Genomic DNA, 20,150 nt, shown 5'->3' with positions numbered 1-20,150 from the left:
TTTAACTTCTTTTTTTATTTTAAATGCAGAAAAAAAGCTCTATCAATATTGGCAACAGAAAATATGTGAAGTTTCTGCACCATACAGGCAATAAACAATTTTCGCGCGTTGAAGAAAAATTGGTATGTACATTATTCAGTTATACTTATTATAAATAATTTACTGATGAACACTAACTAAATTATTTGTACAGACGGTTGAATTCGGACGTCCACCAACTATCATAGAGAGGTTCAGAAAGACTCAAACTCCGAGACCCACCAAAGACAACCCGATCCCGACGTTGAACCCATTATAACAAGAGAAGATCGTAAGTTAATAAATAAGTTTAATTGAAAATTTAACAGAACTATATATACATGTTATACAATGAAACTTTAAAATGTGCAGGCGGAGATGGAGCAAATAATTAGTGAAAAACCCGATATCTCCGACTTTGAGGTGACCGAGAAAGCCTTAGGGCCCCAACGACACGAATAGGTGATGGGTATGGAGTCAGGCGTCCGGCCATTGCGCTTTCACGGTGATTGGTGGAGGAGCGGCAATTCTCAACATGAGGGTCGTCATTAAGAGAAGAGAACCAACAACTTCGGGCGCGGGTCAATGAATTGGAAGAGATAGTTCAAAGTAATAACGAAAGAACGCAACAACAGATTGCATAAATATTAGCAAGGTTATCGAATCAACCACCGAGTTAGTACTTTATTATGTAGTTTTTGGATAATGTTATCGTGTTTGGAACAAATATGTTGGATTATATTTTTGGATTAGTACACGTGTGTTTGTAAAACGTGTTTGTAATACGTATTGATTTAGAATTTTAGAAAATGTAATGATTTTTTTTATTATTGTATTTATTTTGTTTGACTGATAATTAAACAGGTTAAGGTTATGTAAAAAACAAATAAAATATTCAAAATCTGTTAAGAGAAAATACCGAAAGATATGCATATATCTTTCGGTAAAAACAGTAAAGCAAAACCGAAAGATATGCATATATCTTTCGATAAAAGCAATAAAACAAAACCGAAATATATACATATATCTTTCGGTAAAAGCAATATTACAAAACCGAAAAATATGCGGTAAAAACAATAAAGCAAAAACCGAAAGTTATACATATATCTTTCGGTAAAGGAAGTAAAGTAGAGCCGAAAGAAAATAAAGAAAAGCCGAAAGATATGCATAAATCTTTCGGGAAAGAAAGTAAAGTATTTCTGACAGATTTCAATAAATCTTTCGATAAACGTAGTAAAAGAATTTCTAAAAGTGATAGGATCGATGTAATCGATAGAGACGGGGGTCTGACTATTGATGACGGCTTCGGATAAATGAGTTGATAAAAATTCTGTTAGGGATTAATATCACTTTCTATTCTTCACAAACCCTTGCAAACTTTTGAAACAATTCAAGTACGGAAACGTTTGCTTATGTTTGAAGCTAAAAACTAACGAAAGAATAAAGGACAAAAAGAAGAAGACAAAGCATTTTGTTTATGGATGTTCGGAGCAAAACTCTCCTATATCACCCCTTCTTCCAACCACCGGAAGGATTCACTATACTTTCGAATCAAATACAGCTTGATGGTTAGCTAACACTCTATTGAAAAGAACCGCCTCTGTTCAACTTACAACACACTATTAATGACTATCAAATAGTCCAGTAACTTATCTCTCAACTTCACGTAGTGATTTACAAAATACACTTGAGAATAAAATATCTAGAGAGAGAGTAAGTTGATTCAAGAAATCAAGCTTCTGGAAATCTATTGATTCAATGAGAAAGAGCTTCAGCTTCTATCTTGTAATTTCTGCTACTTTCCATCCGTTGTCTTTAGTCAGCAATATATTCTTGAAAAGCTTCAACGGTCGAATTCTCCTTTTGGACGTGGCAAGCGTCCATTGAAAGGTCACCTAAAGGACAGAGTACAACAAACTTTGTGCTTCTGGAACGTGGCTGTACTGAACGGTAGTGCGCCAAATATTCTTCTATAATTGTCCTGCACAGAACAAGTAGTGGGAAAAATATTTTTACTTACGTGGCATTCATTGATTGGATGCAGTTAGCTGACTGTCAGACTGCACAAGAGAGAGAGTAGCAGACAGTTAGTTGATTGTGGGTAGACGGATGCTAACTTCAAGCAACTGTTGAAGCAAGGCATTAAACGTATTTCATTAGACTGTCAAGTCTAATGAAGTTAGACGCCCTCCGTCTAATAGATGGATTCATTAGACCGTCAGGTCTAATAGAGTTAGACGCCACACGTCTAACTACGTATCACTTCAGACTTGTCTAAAGGAGTTAGACGTCACACGTCTAACTTTCATTTGTTAGACGACACATGTCTAACTATGTATCCCTTAAGACTAATCTGAAGGAGTTAGACTGCACACGTCTAACTCTCATAAGTTAGACGACACACGTCTAACTTTACATCCCATTAGACGCCAAGTCTAATGGAGTTAAACTGTCAAGTCTAACTTTACATCCCATTAGACCACCAAGTCTAATGGAGTTAGACTGCCAAGTCTAACTTTATATCCCATTAGACACCAAGTCTAATGGAGTTAGACTACACGTCTAACTTTACATCTCATTACACCACCAAGTCTAATGGAGTTATACTACCAAGTCTAATTTTACATCCCATTAGACCACCAAGTCTAATGGAGTTAGACTGTCAAGTCTAACTTTACATCCCATTAGACCACCAAGTCTAATGGAGTTAGACTACCAAGTCTAACTTTATATCACTTCAGACTAATCTGAATGAGTTAGACTGCCAATTCTAACGTTACATTCCGTTAGACACCAAGTCTAATGGAGTTAAATTGCACGTCTAACTTCATGCATGTTAGACTGCACGTCAAACTACGTGCATTAACTTTGAGTTGTGCCTGCAAATTAACAAAACTCTAATTATTAATTCTACACCTTGTGAAATTCGAACTCAGGTCACCTGTATGACAAACAGGCATGTTTACCACTACACCACTTAAAATGTTGATATTTAAATATATATTTATATATTTGATATGACTAACAGTTATTGAACTTAATTTTATCCATTTATTATCAAAAACCATTTCATCAATCATCAAATCAAAATTGTTAAGTTATTTTAAATCAATTAAAACTCTTAACTCAACCAATTATAGGATCGGCGTAATCGATGGAGACGGGGGTCTGGCTATTGATGACGGCTTCGGATAAACGAGTTGATAGAAATCATGTTAGGGATTAATATCACTTTCTATATTTCACAAACCCTTGCAAACTCTTGAAGCGATTCAAGTGCGGAAACGTTTGCTTAGGTTTGAAGCTAAGAACCAACGAAAGAATAAATGACAGAAATAATAAGACACAACAGTTTGTTTATGGATGTTCGGAGCAAAATTCTCCTATGTCACCCCTTCTTCCAACCACCAGAAGGATTCACTATACTTTCGAATAAAATACAGTTTACTGGCTAACTAACACTCTATTGAACAGAATAGTCTTTGTTTAACTTACAACACACTGTTAATGACTATCAAATAGTCCAGTAACTTATCTATCAACTTTACGTAGTGATTTACAAAATACACTTGAGAATAATAAAATATCTAGAGAGAGAGTAAGTTGATTCAAGAAATCAAGCTTCTAGAAATATGTTGATTCAATGAGAGAGAGAGCTTCAGCTTCTGTCTTGTAATTTCTGCTACTTTCCATCCGTTGTCTTTAGACAGTAATATATTCTTGAAAAGCTTCAACGGTCGAATCCTCCTTTTGGACACGTGGCAAGCGTCCATTGGAAGACCGCCTAAAGGACAGAGTACAACAGACTTTGTGCTTCTGGAACGTGGCTGTACTGAACGGTAGTGTGCCAAATATTCTTCTGTAATTTTTCTGTACAGAACAAATAGTGGAAAGAATATTTTATTTATGTGACATTCATTCATTGGATGCAGTTAGCTGGCTGTCAGACTACACAGGAGAGAGATTAGTAGACAACTAGTTGATTGTGGGTAGACGGATGCTAACTTCAAGCAACTACTGAAGCAAGTCATTAGAGTATTTCATTAGACTGTCAAGTCTAATGAAGTTAGACGTCCTCCGTCTAATAGACGGATTCATTAGACCTCCAGGTCTAATAGAGTTAGACGCCACTCGTCTAACTACGTATCTGAGTCTGAACTCTGAAGGAGTTAGACGCCACACGTCTAACTTTCATCTGTTAGACGACACACGTCTAACTACGTATCCTTTCAGATTAATCTGAAGGAGTTAGACTACACACGTCTAACTCTCATAAGTTAGACGGCACACGTCTAATTTTACATCCCATTAGATGCCAAGTCTAATGGAGTTAGACTGCAAGTCTAACTTTACATCCCATTAGACCACCAAGTCTAATGGAGATAGTCTAACTTTATATCCCATTAGACCAAGTCTAACTTTACATCACTTCAAACTAATCTGAAGAAGTTAGACTTTACATTCCATTAGACACCATGTCTAATAGAGTTAGACTACATGTTTAACTTCGTGCATGTTAGACGTCTAACTAAGTGTGTTGACTTTGAGTTGTTCCTGCAAATTAACAAAACTCTAGTTATTAATTATGCACCTGGTAAGATTCGAACTCAGGTCACCTGTATGACAGGTGGACAAATATATATTTAAGATGTTGATATTTACCACTTAAGATGTTGATATTCAAATATATATTTATATATTTGATATGACTAAGAGTTATTGAACTTAATTTTATCCATTTATTATCAAAAATCATTTCATCAATCATCAAATCAAAATTATTAAGTTATTTTAAATCAATTAAAACACTTAACCCAACAATTTCTCCCTTTTTAATTATTTAAACTAAATTATCAAAATCAGTTTAAACATTAAAAATCTTAAGCCAATAGAAATATTTCACTAAAATTTTCGGAAAAGGATATACCGAAAGATATGAAATATGTCGGCTTAGGTCTCCACACCTTTACCGACAAGAAATACCGACAGATGCCGACAGTCTGATAGGTTGTCGGGAAGAGACCTTTACCGACAGATATAGGGCTTTTACCGAGAGTTTATATTTTCGGTAAAAGACCTATTTTACTAGTGGTAATTTGTGATTTTCAATAGATATAGTTGTGTTTATCAAGTTTTACGCTTCCAAGAATTATGGTAGAACTGAGAAGTGCTATTGTTCTTTCATTAAAATTGTTTTAGAGAGTTTTCCCTAATACCAAGTTGATTTTTAAAATTGATAATATATATACGAACTATTTGATTGAGTTAGAGAAAATTTGAAATAATATTATTAATTGAATGAATAATATTACAATAATTTATCTTTTTATAATAGTAATAGAAAATATAACTAATATGAGAAAACTTAGAATTAGTTATTATTATTTAGTCTAATTAATAGAAAATAAATCAATAATTTATCTCATTTGTTTAATATTTTATCAAAAATAAAAAGTATTTTAGTTAATAAAATGAGTGATGCGATGAATGAGAAGTGATTGATTGATAAATCAAAACCTTAACATTCTTAAAAAAAAAAAAAAGTTATAATGAGAAAATAGAATAGAATGTGGTATTTTAAAGTTCAATCATGCTTAAAGTAAGATTTTTTTTAATATACAATAATAATTTTTTATATATTGAGATTATGGGGACATGTCTTAAAATATTATAGAATTATATATATATATATATATATATATATAATATTTTTAAATATTATAGTTTTTTTTCTAATTATTAGAAAAATTACATCATTATGTTATGTATTTCAATTTTCTTATATAGGAGGTTAATGGAAAGATTTTAATGTTTTTGAATGACACATCTTATCTAATTTTTGTTTCCATCAAATTTTCAAAATATTCAAATATTATTTTTTTTATTAATTAATTAATCAATTTATTATTATTATTATTATATATTAATATTTTTTTATAAAAAATAAAAATTATTAATAAATTAATATTTTTAAATAATAAAAAATAAAATTTTAATTAAAATACTCCAATATCATTTAAATAGTAAATCACATCACTTAATTTTTTATTCAAAATATTAAAATATTATTTATTTAAATTATTATTTTATTATTATATATCAATAATGTTATTTTATCAAAATATTTTAACTTCCAAATTTTTCTGTTATCTTTATTATTTTTAATTATTAAAATAACTCATTTAGAAAGTTTTAAAATTTTGTGTTTTAAATGTGCATTTTAAGTTTTATTCGGTTATGAGTTTTTTAAAAATTAAGAGAAAGAAAAATTAATGATGAGTTATAATTTTAAATATGTATTAATATTTTAATTAATACAATAAGTGAAATAATCTTTGAGGAGTGATAAGTTTATAAAATTAATTTGGTAAAGATAAAAATAAAAATATGTAAATAACATTGCATAAGTTATATGATCACGGGATAATGGTGTGGACCCCAATGGTCAACATAACAACTTGCTAAGAGAGAGAGGTACAAGGTGGGGGCCAAATGGGTCATAATTAGTTTAGTACTGCTGAACTGACAATGCACGTAAATCAGTTTTTGCTGACCACACACGTGAATTTCTCAGACATGTGGGCCCTCACACTTATTTGGTCCCGCGACTCACCACAAGTACAAGAAATTATCTCCCCAATAAATAATCAATGCATTGATCACCCATATCTCTAACATATTCAAATATATTAATTTTTTAAAATTATTTTTATTTTATAAAATTAATTTTTTTAAATAAATATTTTTAAATAATTCAAAATGTATTTAATTATATAAATTTATACCCAAAACCCAAGTTCAAACAAGCTCCTTCTAAAAGTTAGATATGTGATGTTTTTGAGTTTTAGTGGGCTTTCACAATTTAATTAGGTTAATATTATTATCATAATTATAAATTAATATAATATTTATATTATAATATATTAAAATTTATATTAAAAAAAACTTACTTAGACGTATAGACTAATAAAAAGGTCGTTTAAATATATTTACTATCAAAAATTGGATCATTTAACTCTTTTAATTAACCATAGTTAATTTTTATTTTTAAATTTATATATTTATTAAATAAATATTAATATATTTTTTCTCTTTCTTTTACATTAATTAAATCTGGTAATTTATTTTATTCTTAATTTTTTTTATTATTTTTATAATATTTTTTATTTTTTATTTTTTATTTTATATTTCAATTTTTATTTTTTATAATTTTTAAATTCATATTTTTTTAAAAAATTAACAACTTATTTATAAATTTTATGTTTTAATGTAATATTTTTTAAATAATTTCTTTCTTATTTAATTTAATATGAACAAAAATAAAATTAATAATTTTTTATTTAATTTTTATTCATGACTTATAGTAATGGTAACTAATATAGTTTTGTCTAATATTTGATTATTAGACTTTTGGTTTTTGATGAATAAATTGCTATTATTATCCAAATATTAATTTGTTTATTTTTGTGTTGAAAATTTTTTATTGTTAAAAGTATAAATCAATTAATATATTTGGGACCAAACAACTTTAAAATAATTAATAATTAATTTTAATATAAAGAAAATTATTAAAAAAATATATAAAGTTAAAATAATTAATGATAAATGCTCATATATATATATATATATATAAATGGAGAGTTCATTTATTCATGAAAAACAATGAGAGAGAGAAAATATATTAATATTTAATTAAAAAATATATAAATTAAAAAATAAAAATTAATTTTACTAAAAAAAATTAAATGAGTCAATTTTTGATAATTCATATATTTAAATTAATTTTTATTAGTATATAAATCTGAATGAATTAGTTATATAAGTACGTACCTTTAAATAATATTTTTTTCTTTAAAACAAGAAGGAATAAGATCAAACTTTGAGCACACATATAACACATTAATAGATTAAGAGCTAGTTTCATTCAGTTTATTTTTGGCATATTGACGCTAGCTTATCCAGCTTATTTTCTAGTACATTTGATATGATTTTAGCTTATTTAATAATTAAGTTTGAGTATGTTTAATTACAAATAAAAAATTATTTTATATATTAAGAAACATATATTATAAATAATAAATAAAAATATATTTAAATATATGTTTTTTTATTATAATAATTTTATAAAAATATATAAAAATATATGAAATAGATGAGAAATAATGAATAAAATGATTAGATAGATTTTAAATAGACTAGAGAGAATGAATAAAATGATTAGAAATGGATGAAATGGATGAGAGAGAGTGAATAAAAAAATATTTAAAAATAATGAGAGAGAAAAAAGCTGAGATTATAATCTTAAACAATGAGGAAGGATGTAGAAAGAAAATTGAGTTTAAAAGCAAAAGTGTGTTTGATTATAATTTTTTTAGTGAACTTATTACGCAAAGTTACTGTAGCAGCTTATTACGCAGACGCCCATAAGCTACTTATAAACGCCGAATACGCAGACGTCCATAAGCTATTTATAAACACTGAATCAAACTAACCCTAAATGTAAGGTCTATTAAAGATAATTTCTTAGCAACTTTCCTATCATCAATTTTATGTAGTGTTATAATTCGTGTGTATTAATTTTATATGATTTCAATTGAGTCATTAAAAGTTTAATTAGCATGAATCCTGAACTAAAAAGAATATATATAAAATATTATTTATTTATAAATATTTTAGATAAAATTAAGTTTAATCTTAAACTTAATATTAACATTTTATTTATTCTTTCAACAACCACTCATCAATCTTAGTCGACCTCAATTGATGACACACCTCTTATATCTCGTCAAACTCAACCAATAACTTTCTTATCCTGTCACTAAAACTTTTTCATATGCCACTTTATCACCTAGGCAAACCACTCACTTACCATAGTCTTATGACTCACACTTTTTCATATGCATCTATTTTCGACAATTCACTCACCAATCTTAATCAACATGTCTTTTACACCCACTTCAACAAATTAACAATGAATCTCAATTGATCACAGACATTCAACGTCAAACCAACCACTAAGAGCAACTCCAATAATACTGGAAACTCATACCTAAAATGGGTTTTCTCCTCCAACTGGACTGCAAAACCAAACCCAAAATGAGATTTCTCATTTTCTCTCTTCAAAAAACGCAAATATGCGTTGCTACCAAAATCGCATATATTTTTATTTTTTTTTTACATTTTAGCCCTTTAACTTTTACTTAATTAATTTTATATATTAAACTTACTTATATAATTTATTTATATTTTAATTTGTGTATATATTTTATTTATTTATATGTTTTATTTGTTAATATTTTTATTTTTATTCTATATTTTACATTGAGCTTATTTATATAATTATTAAATTAATTTATATAATATTTTTTTAAGAACATAAATTTATAATAGTTATTAAAAAAATATAATAATATTAAAAAAATTACTTTAATATATATATATATATATTATATTAAATATAATTATAAAATTACCAAATACATTACAATATTTTTATTCTCCTTTTTATTTGTACGAATAATTTTTTATTTCAATCTCATATGTATTTTTCTGTGTTCGTGTATGGTAATTTTTGAATTTTTAATAAATTTTTATAATTAATTTATATTTAAGTTTAAAATATTTGAATGATATTATAATATTGTGGTGTAATTTATAAGTTTGTAAAAGATATGAGTGATATTAAAAAGTTATAAAAGTTGATGTAAGAAAGAATATTATAAGAATATTTGTTTGGGTTTGAGAATGAGTTTTTCGGTTGGAGTAGAATTACTGTTTGATGTGACAATTACACCAAAATAAATTTGAAAATGGGTTTTTCGGTTAGAGATGGTCTAACTAGCACTTCACTCGACATTCATCTTGTGATCTCACACCTTTCAAATATTCGTCAAACCAACCACTAATTTCAACCTACAAATCACCTAGGAGAGATAAGAGATAAGAGATAAGAGAGAAGAGAGAAGAGAGAAGAGAGAAGAGAGGAGAGAGAAGAAATGAGAGAGAAAATACCTAATGACATAGATTAAATAAGTTATAAGTAATTGATTTTAAGCATTATTATATATATATATATATATATATATATATATATATATATATATATATATATATATATATATATATATATTTTGTTATGCTTAAGTTTATTTTTATTTTTATTTTTATTTTTTTATTTTTATTTTTATTTTCAATTTGACAAGGGATGGATATCAATAGTATTGTTGTCCCCAAATATTAATAAACATAATTAGATGTATAATATTACAAAAATATATTTATTTTATAAGAGTTTTAAATTTATTTTTTTATAATAATATAAATTAAATATAAATTATAATGTAAATTATATAAAAATATTATTTTATATAATTTTATTTTATAAAAAATATTATTTGATTTTTTCAGCGAATAAGATTATGGCACGTCATTCCCTCACCAAATTCCCTCACCTAATCATTTCTCTTTTATTTATTCATTATTATTTTTTTCTTCATTTTCTTTTTCATATATTTTATTTAATTATTAATTAATTATATAAAATTATAATAATAATATTTATTTGTAATATAAATATATGTATGTATTATTATAGTGGATATATATAATATATGTTTTTTTAAACAAAAAAATATTTAGATTAAAACTAGTTTAATTTTAAAATAAAGAGAAGATTATCTAAGAAAAATTGCATATCAATCCAAATTATTTATCCATAGAATCCTTTCAAATCAATTATCAGTTATATTTATAATAAGTAAGGTTTTTTCTTTTGTTTATTTTTGTATATATAATTATCTTTTTTTATTTTAATTAAATTATAAATAATTTATAATAAAAAATAAAATCAATTTATTCATATTTACAAGTTTAAAAAAAGTTTAGATTATTTTGTGAAAAAAATATTAAAGTTATAAATATATAATTGAATAATAAATTATTTATTATTAATAATTTATAAAAATAGTAAAAGAAAAAAAATTAAAGTAGTAATATTTAAAAATAAATACAATATTTAAATAATTATAACATTATATATAATATTAATTATTAAATATTTTACAGATAAAAATTAAATAATCAAATTTAAGCTTAATTAAATATATATAACATTGAAATTAAAGAAATAATTGTATAAACTGATTTATATATAGTTTTAAATTTATAAGAAGGTTTAAAACTGTTTAAAATCAGTATATTATTTAAATATTATATTAATTCAAATTTATTATTAAATATATTTTCAATATATTGTCATAAATAATATTTTAATATAAAATTTTATTTAAAAAATAAAATAAAAAATTATATAACGAACTTTAATAAATACCATGATATTATTACTTTATTTTAAATATTTAATATCAACATTTTACCTATATAATTTATTACTAAAATTTTAATTTTATTAAATATTTTTAACATCTAAAGATATTAAATACTATTACTTGACCTTTAAATATTTAAATATTAAATAAAAAATATTTTAATCTATTAAAATATCAGATTATCTTTCATTTATTAGCCTAATATTTTTTTTTATTATTTAAAAACGATTGGTTTTACAAAAATAAACTAGTTTATTGGGTAAAACTTTAAATTAGCCTTCATTTAAATATTTATTATTCAAATTATCAACCAAATTATTATAATATAATTACTAATTTTATAATATTTAAAAATATTAATTAAAATACACACAGTATTTTGATTATTTATCTAAAATAATGTACTTTTACAACAAATAATATATTTTTTGAAATTAAACAAGGATGAATCACTATCAAAATATCAAGGCCTTTATTAAATTTCAGACATTGGATTCTATTATTATTTTCTATTATTTTTTTATATAAGTAGCTATCAGTTATAAAACTAAGGATAAAAAAATTTTAAAAAAAAAACAAACACCACAAAAGTTAGTTTAATATTCCATTGATTTATAAAAAGTCATTATTATATTTTTTTATTTAATTAAAAAATATTAAAATATTTTTATTTTTTTTATAAAATTTAAATATAAAAAATAAATTATAATAATTTAATATATTATTTAAACCCAAATAACCTAATTCTATCAAAAAAAAAATTAAAAAAAAAATAAATTCTATAAAAAATCATAAATAACTAAACATCAAACAAGGGGTTAAAATAATTTTAAATTATATAAAAATAAATTTTGCAAAATCAGATATATATATCGAAACCGAGGACTCAAGACGAACATACATCATCTACGTCCTCAAATTAAGATATTGATCGAAGCCGAGAAGATCCAAAACAAACTTGTATCGTCTACTTTTTCAAAATATGATATCTGTCGAAACCGAGGACACCCCAAACAAACATCCATCGTCTACTTCCTCAAAGTTAAATACCGATCAAACCCGAGAAGACCCAAGATGAAACTTTCATCATCTACTTCGTAACAAATGATTAGGTATCCATTGACATCTCTTTACTCAAGCTCAAGATCTAGCAAAACATTTGTTACCCATTTTGACTTGAACTTTGCACACTCAACTAACTTGAAGCGCATATTCTCATTGAACAAATTAACTTGCAATATACTAGTTTTTTAATAATGTCAAAACAACTAGAAATTTAAGAATATTCTTTCAAGATTAACTAACTATCTTCAATTATTTTCACTATGCTTCATAGTTTCTTCAAAAGAAATCGTGAATGTCCTTCCATTTGAATTGACCGAGCCTATCATTTATCCTGTTTTTCATGACTAGGAATCACATTCAATGTCTCATTCATCTTCTCACATTAGATGATAATTCAATGATCTCATTCGTCTTCAAATTGATCGAGTCTCTCATCTAGCCAATTTTTCATGACTAGAAATCTCATTCAATGTCTCAATCTTCTTCTCAGTAAGATGAAAAATTAATCATCTCATTAATCTTAACTATGATCAACAATGCATAGACAATTAAGATAGAATAAAAGAAGTATCTAAATCATCAAGTTTGAATTGACCGAGCTTCCCATCTAGCCCATTTTCATGACTAGGAATATCACTCAAGGTCTTATTCATCTTTTCACATTGAAAGATAATCCAATGATTTCTTCTTGGTTCGTTTGAGAGTTGCTTCATGATGTCTCCGCCTAAATTTATAAGTGTCTTCTATTAGTCTTACTCTTTTTGGTCTTTCATTCATATTGTGTGTTAACTAGCAATATGTCAAACTTTAATCACCCGCCAACTCAATGCAATATTCTAATTTGGCCCAAAGGATTGCCTTTTCAACATGTCGACAATGTTTTCATCAATAAATGCATTTTTGATAAGATTTGTTGTGTACCATTCTTTCCTTCATCAATGACCAATGATACCTCTTCATCAAGGTCATTTTCTTCCCCCAACATTAGAATAAATCTCAATGGTCCTATGACAATTCTCCCTTGATAGTGTTTCTTTTTGATGACATATATCCACATCGAGTTGTGATTCCTCTTAAATCATTACTTTTGTCATCATTGTGTATGCTCCATCTTTGTCAAACTTCACATCTCGACTTAGCATAATATTATCTCCAATTTATTTCAGCCAAACTCTATACCCTTTGACATTCTATGAAAAATCCAATAAGGAATATTTTCTTTAACTTTAGATCTAGCTTCCCTTGCATTACCATGAGTTAAAATTCTTGTACCAAGAACTCCTTTCTAAAAAAATTCTTTCAAATCTTTGAAATCAAGCCTCAGATGCCAGAACTTTGATGTATATTGAGTGACCTCGGAGATAACTTGCTCACCAACAATGATCAATCTCTTGCCTTCCAAGTTTAACCTTTTCGAGTATGCTTCTTTAGTTTTAGGCAGTCTCTTATGAAGTGTCATTTCTCTTAACACCGAAAGCACTTCACCTTTTCTTTAGTCTTCAACATAGACTTAGAAATCTGACTGTTTTGCCTTCTTTCTCATGATGTTGTTTATCTCTTACAAATATGTCTTTCCCATTGTCTTATTGTCTACAATCTGCCCTCTTGGTCTATTCCCTATACATCAAGTAACTCGTACTTCTTTCACCTCAAACTTGGAAGGCATTCATACTAACAAAAACTAAAACGTGGACATCTTTTGGAAACATCCCTAAAACTTGTCAAGAACACTCGAAGGATCATCCAAGCTCTTCAGCTTCCTCTCCTCTCGAACAACCTCGCTTTAATACAACTTTTTGAGATAACAAGAGATGAGTATCCCTTAATGCAAGAACAATAACATCACCGAACAATTGCGGAAACAAAATTAAGCAACTAAAAAACGTAAACATAAGATTTATAGTGGTTCGGCAAAATCATGCCTACATCAATTTCGAAGCACAATAGGCTCTCAACTTTATTATCAAAATTGTTATAAAAGTATTACAATGATTCTCTCATAATGAGAGCTCACACAAAACTAAAAGGAAGCAATGCTATCAAGGCAAAGACTTGACTTTCTAAAGTGTCCAACTGCACATTTAAATAAGCTCATTTAATTCAATATCAATATTTTGTCCAAAACTCTCAAAGAGTTTTCAAAATATTTTTACCATATTTTTTAATTTTATTTCCATAAAAAAATATCTAATTTTTTTTTGTGATAATCTTATTTTCTAATACCAAGATTATACACTAAAACATATAGTTTCCTTTTGTTGAATATATCCTTTTCTTGTACCAAGATTATGTATCATGAATATACCATATTTATAATATTGTAAATTTATTTTCAAAATCTTATTCATTATTATATAGCATAAGCCTAATTGAAAGAACTCCACACCTCGGAGTTATAAGGCCAAGATCAATAGATGGAGACCTATTCATTAAAAAAAAAAAAAAAAAACAAGTAGTCATTGCCTCACCATAAAATTTGATAAACAAATATGAATAGGAAAACATAGTTCTAACCTTATAAACAAGAGTTTTCATCATGTTCTATATTAGAGCATAATCTTGTAGTGATTTTGATTTCTTTCAAATCTTGGGCAATGTTCTAACTTTTACACACCTTAAAGAACTCTTAGCTTGCAAACTCAAGTCAACAACCATCCCTCAAGTTCTTGGTCTTTTTTCTCCAACTCATCCTCAACTAACTTCTTTCATTTTTTGAACCGGCTTCACTCTTTTCCTTTATTGGATACACCAAACTCATCTTTGAGTGTCATCCATGGCAAGATCAATTACTTGGAACTTCCATGGGTCAATCTTTGGACATGCCCTATATATCAACAAAGGCATACTCAAGGTTAGACAATGATAAACTCTAAAGACTAATTGACACAGTCTTTTCATTTTCAAAACACTTTCAAACTTTAATATCTCCTCCAACCAAGAAATTTCCAAAATTCTCTACCTCCCAAGATCCAATAGCTCACTTGCACCCAAATGCTCCATTCTCCAATGTCATAACCAGGGAGAATCTTTTATGAAATTTCTAGTACGGCAAACCTTAGGTAATCTATCCAAACTTGAAAGCCTTGCCTCACTTTTCATTACCTTGAATACATGTAGCAAACTTTGTTTAGTGATATTAATTACCCCTTTCTTGATGTTAATCCCATATCTTGATTATTCAATATTTTGTAAGGATATGAGACTTTTCTTCAACTTTGGAATGTGCCTAATTTCTTATTACCTTACGATTGAGCCATCACCCATCCTAATTCTTACAAAACAATTACATTCAATCCTACATGTCATTGTGTTTCCCATTAGCACATCACCATAATTGTTTCTCTCATAACCTTGGATTCACTCCTTGTGTCACATGAAAAGTGCACCCTAAATTTAAGACTTAACCTTCTTCTATAGAACTAGATGAAATAGAAAGAATAAAGGAACATTCATCGTATGTTATATTTTACATGATTTCAACCGTTTAACTTTTATGGACGGTGTCACTTAAAGAATTATTTTTTGAAAATATATCGAAATCGAAAATCTTTGTAAAATAACAAATTACACATAACTTATATTCCCGCCCATTTCCAGTCGAGATTGAGAATAAAATGATAATATACTTCAAGGCTTTTTATTTTTATTTTTATCTTTTTCTATTTAAAATCTCAAGACAAAGAGAACCTATTTTTTCTCTCAAAATTAGGAAACATATTTTTGGTATAAAGACACCAAGAATTAGAGGTTCTGTAAAGTGGGTTCGGTATTTGTTAGTGTGAAAAAAAGGCCTCGGTCCTATATCCCACACGTCCGTCTAGTTAGAAGGTCTCTGCCATTATAATTTCTCACGAACACTGTTTAAATTTTATAAGTAAAAGTGCCACGGACACTATTTAAATTTTATAAGTAAAAGTGCATCATCAAGAAGTAAAGGCAAGCAAGCATCATAAAGAATAACAAGTGTCAAAGACACCATGTTTTATCAAGATTAAAATTGTCAAAGCAACCATAAGCATGCATCATCAAGAATAAAAAGTGTCCAAGAAAACATGCATGAGAAAAGTCAAATGGTTCGAAAAATAGAAAAAATATATTTCATAATTTACAAATAATCTTATGGATGCAACAAAAATCAGTTTTATAACTTTAAATATTTTAATAAAAGTTATATTAAAAGGAAAATAAGTAAATTTTGTCAAATGGAACCTTGCCAAAATATTTTTTGAATTTTTGTTAAAGATAATATTTTTAGTTATTTTTTTTAGATTTTTAGAAAATAGTTAAAAGTGTACCAACATATTTATAAAAAAAATAAAAAACAAAACAAACAGCACTTAAGATAAAAACGGGTCAAGGCGTAGGTTGGAGCAGCCGATCACGGGTATCGGTCGTGGGCTCAACTGCACCTAGGTAATTTGGGAATTGTTTGAGGAGAGAGTTTTTTTTAGGTTTTATCTAAGTTTTTTTTTTTTAAATTATTGTTTTAATAGAAATTAGGAAAAAATAGTTTTTAAAATTTAAAACTATTTTATTTTTTGAATTTAGAGGATATGATTTAAGTGAGAGAATAGTGACTTAGAGAGATAATAAAATTATAGGGTAATTTTAGTATTTAAATAGATAAAATTATTGATTAGATTGTTGATATAATGTTTGGAGTTTGGAATAAAAATTGGGTTTTATCCCAATAATCAAACATCAAACAACTTAATGAAAAAAACTTTTCAAATTGGATTTTTTTAAAACTAATTTAATTTACTATTTAAATTAAGTTACTTAATTTTCTTATATTTTAATAATATTATAAATTTATTTTTAATATAAAAAAGCTAAAATTGACACCCATATATATATATATATTTATTATTTTTTATATGTATATTTACACAATTGAATTATTATTTTATATAATAGGATATATATACTATAATTATTTCTCATCTTTTATATTTTTTATATTTTTTATATTTGTGAAATTTTTGAATGTATAATATTTTACATTTTAAATGTTATATTAAGTTATATTCATATTATAAATTAATAAAATTTTACATTATCAAATATACTGTTAATAAATAATAGTACATATAAAAATAATTAAAAATAAATAAACTTGTCAAACCAATTTATTCAAACTAAGATAAATAATTAGAAAGAATCTTAATTTGTTAGATATGTTGTCAAGAAAGTCAAAAAGGTAGGTAACAAGATAGTCAATAATCTAATAACTTAAAAATAAGATGATATTCATTATTAAGTTATTGTATTATATTTATTAAAATATATTAAATAAGTTTTTTAAAAAATATTATGTGATGATAACATTTATTATATTATATTAAAATATATAAAAATATAAAAAAATTAATTCAGAATTTATTTAATAATAAGGTATTATTAAAATATAAAAAAAAATAGAATAAGTGAGTTTGAATAGTAATTAAGTTAATTTGTGAAAGATTGAATAAAAATAAATTGGTTTGGAAAGTTAACTTGAAACAAGATTATAATTTTGAAAAATTGTCATTTTGTCGCATAAGTTTAAGAAAAAAAAAATGAGGTCAAACAAAATAACATCTAGGTGTATATAAAATTACTAAGATCATCTACAACTCCCAATCTATTTTATTAATGAAACAAATTTGCATATGTCGTTCATACTTCATATTAGTAATTAAATTACAATTGTGGTTTATACTAACAAACATAATAAAAGAATATTTATCTTAAAGTTTGACCTCAATATATAACCATCTAAAATAGATAATTAAACATCTAAACTAAATAATTTTTAAATATTTTAATATTAATATATTATATATGTAATTATTTTTAAATAATACAAGAAAGATTAAAAATAAAATAAAAGTTGGATCGTGCGAAGGTTCAAACAACTACTACATATGACCTAAAGATTGAGTAAATTAAATACTAATATATTAATTCTCTCTCCTCATATGAGCTCTTTCTATTGCCACCAGTTTTGTTAGACTACTCAAGTAGATCTAATCCATTGGGAATAATATCTGAAAAGTTGGATTGAATGTAGAAACATCCTTTATGGATAAAATATGTAATTGTATTGTTTATAGAGAGAAAATTAAGATAACATGAGAATGTTTTAATTTAAAAAATTATGTGGAGCCGAGCCACATGCTTTTGGTATTTTTGCATGTTCCAAAATATGTTTTAGAATATGGTATGTAGGTTAATGTCCCAACCCTTGTCGAGCCAAATTGCAATTTACTTCCAGACACTCAGTTACTAGTGACTCCTAAGTTTAATAAATGAAAGGGACACTTAAGCTTCCTAATCACTCTTCTCATCCGGCCTGACCACTTTAATACTTACCATCTCTATTACATCAGACTTCACAAATGATAAACTTTACTGAAGATGGATATATAGTAGTCCGTGAACATCACCATTCCACAAAAACCATGGGATTTCGAATTTGACGATTTCAAATATAGATGGGATTTCGTCTTAATAAACCAAAAAATATATTTTCTAGATTATTTTTGAATTATGAACATCACCTTTCCACAACGCTACTAGTAGGACGATTGGAGAGATTTTTTATAGAAAAAAATGTGAGGGCGGTCGGTGAACTCGTTGATCTTATTGAAATCTCCGAGCTCGTTAAAACTTGATTTTATGTTAGGTTGTTTGTTAGTGAGCATTTTTTACTTTTGTTTTCATTGTTCCTCCTCATGGTTGATCTCGTTGTGTTTGGTGACAAGATGAATACTCGTGTTTTTATTGTTTTTATTGTTATTCTTAATTACTATCATTTATATCGTATGCACGTGTTTTTATTGTTATTCTTAATTACTATCATTTATATCGTATTGCATAGACTTTTAAAAAAAAGAATAATTATCAACATGAAAGACTTCTAAATCCTAGATCTCATATAATCACAATTTAATGTCTAGGTGTTATATTTCATATAATCACAAACATATAGGTTAATGTATTTTCTACTTATCAGGTTCAAGGTTAATTTGATGTTATCAGTACAGTACATGTATCTCACTCATAAAATGATATATATACACAAAAATGAAATGAAGCAAAATGAAATGAAGCATCACCTCCCTCATTTGTTGATTTTTTTCTCTTTTAAATATGACGTTTTCCTAGTGGATACAGACACTATTTGTACTAATAACATCGAACTAACTCAGGTTCACCAACATAGTATGGGAGGACCTTTTTTCAATAATGAGTTGTCATATATCTGATACGACTAATAAAATAGTTGGAAAGAGGATCGAACATTTCATTGATCGTCTTGTAAACTCCAACTAGTTTAAAGAAGACTACAACGTCTAAAAATCGACCTTTTAAAAATAACTTTGACTCAATAGTCAATGCCCATTTTAAATAACGATTAGGAAGATCTCTTCTAGAAAACAGGTGAAAGCGGTCGGTGAACTCATTGATTTTCTTGAAAAACTCTGAGCTCGTTAAAACTTGTTTTGATATTAAGTTTGTTCATAGATGAGCATTTTTGGCTTTTGTTTCCATTCTTGCTCCCTATGGCCGGCCTTAAGGCAACTTATGCAGTTGCATAGGCCCCACCTTTATAGGGTCCCATTTTTTAATATTTAATAGTATTATTAATTATATATTATATTATTAGTCTTATTTTTTCCTTTTTTCTCTTTCATATTAAATACATATTATTCAATATATATAAATTTTTTATCTCCTTTTTTAACTCTTATTTCC

General features: G+C 26.4%; 1 long non-coding RNA gene across 1 annotated transcript; it reads left to right on the top strand.

The window, feature by feature from the left end:
- Positions 1–59: 59 nt before the first annotated feature.
- Positions 60–651, top strand: LOC124918898. Its single transcript, XR_007097537.1, has 3 exons — positions 60–122; positions 194–310; positions 391–651. It is a non-coding gene; the product is annotated as an uncharacterized LOC124918898 (long non-coding RNA).
- Positions 652–20,150: the final 19,499 nt, after the last annotated feature.

Source organism: Impatiens glandulifera, chromosome 1, assembly GCF_907164915.1.
Source record: "Impatiens glandulifera chromosome 1, dImpGla2.1, whole genome shotgun sequence".
Taxonomy (NCBI): Eukaryota; Viridiplantae; Streptophyta; class Magnoliopsida; order Ericales; family Balsaminaceae; genus Impatiens; species Impatiens glandulifera.
Note: the sequence above shows the minus strand (reverse complement) of the source record. Positions and strands in the feature narration are given on the sequence as shown.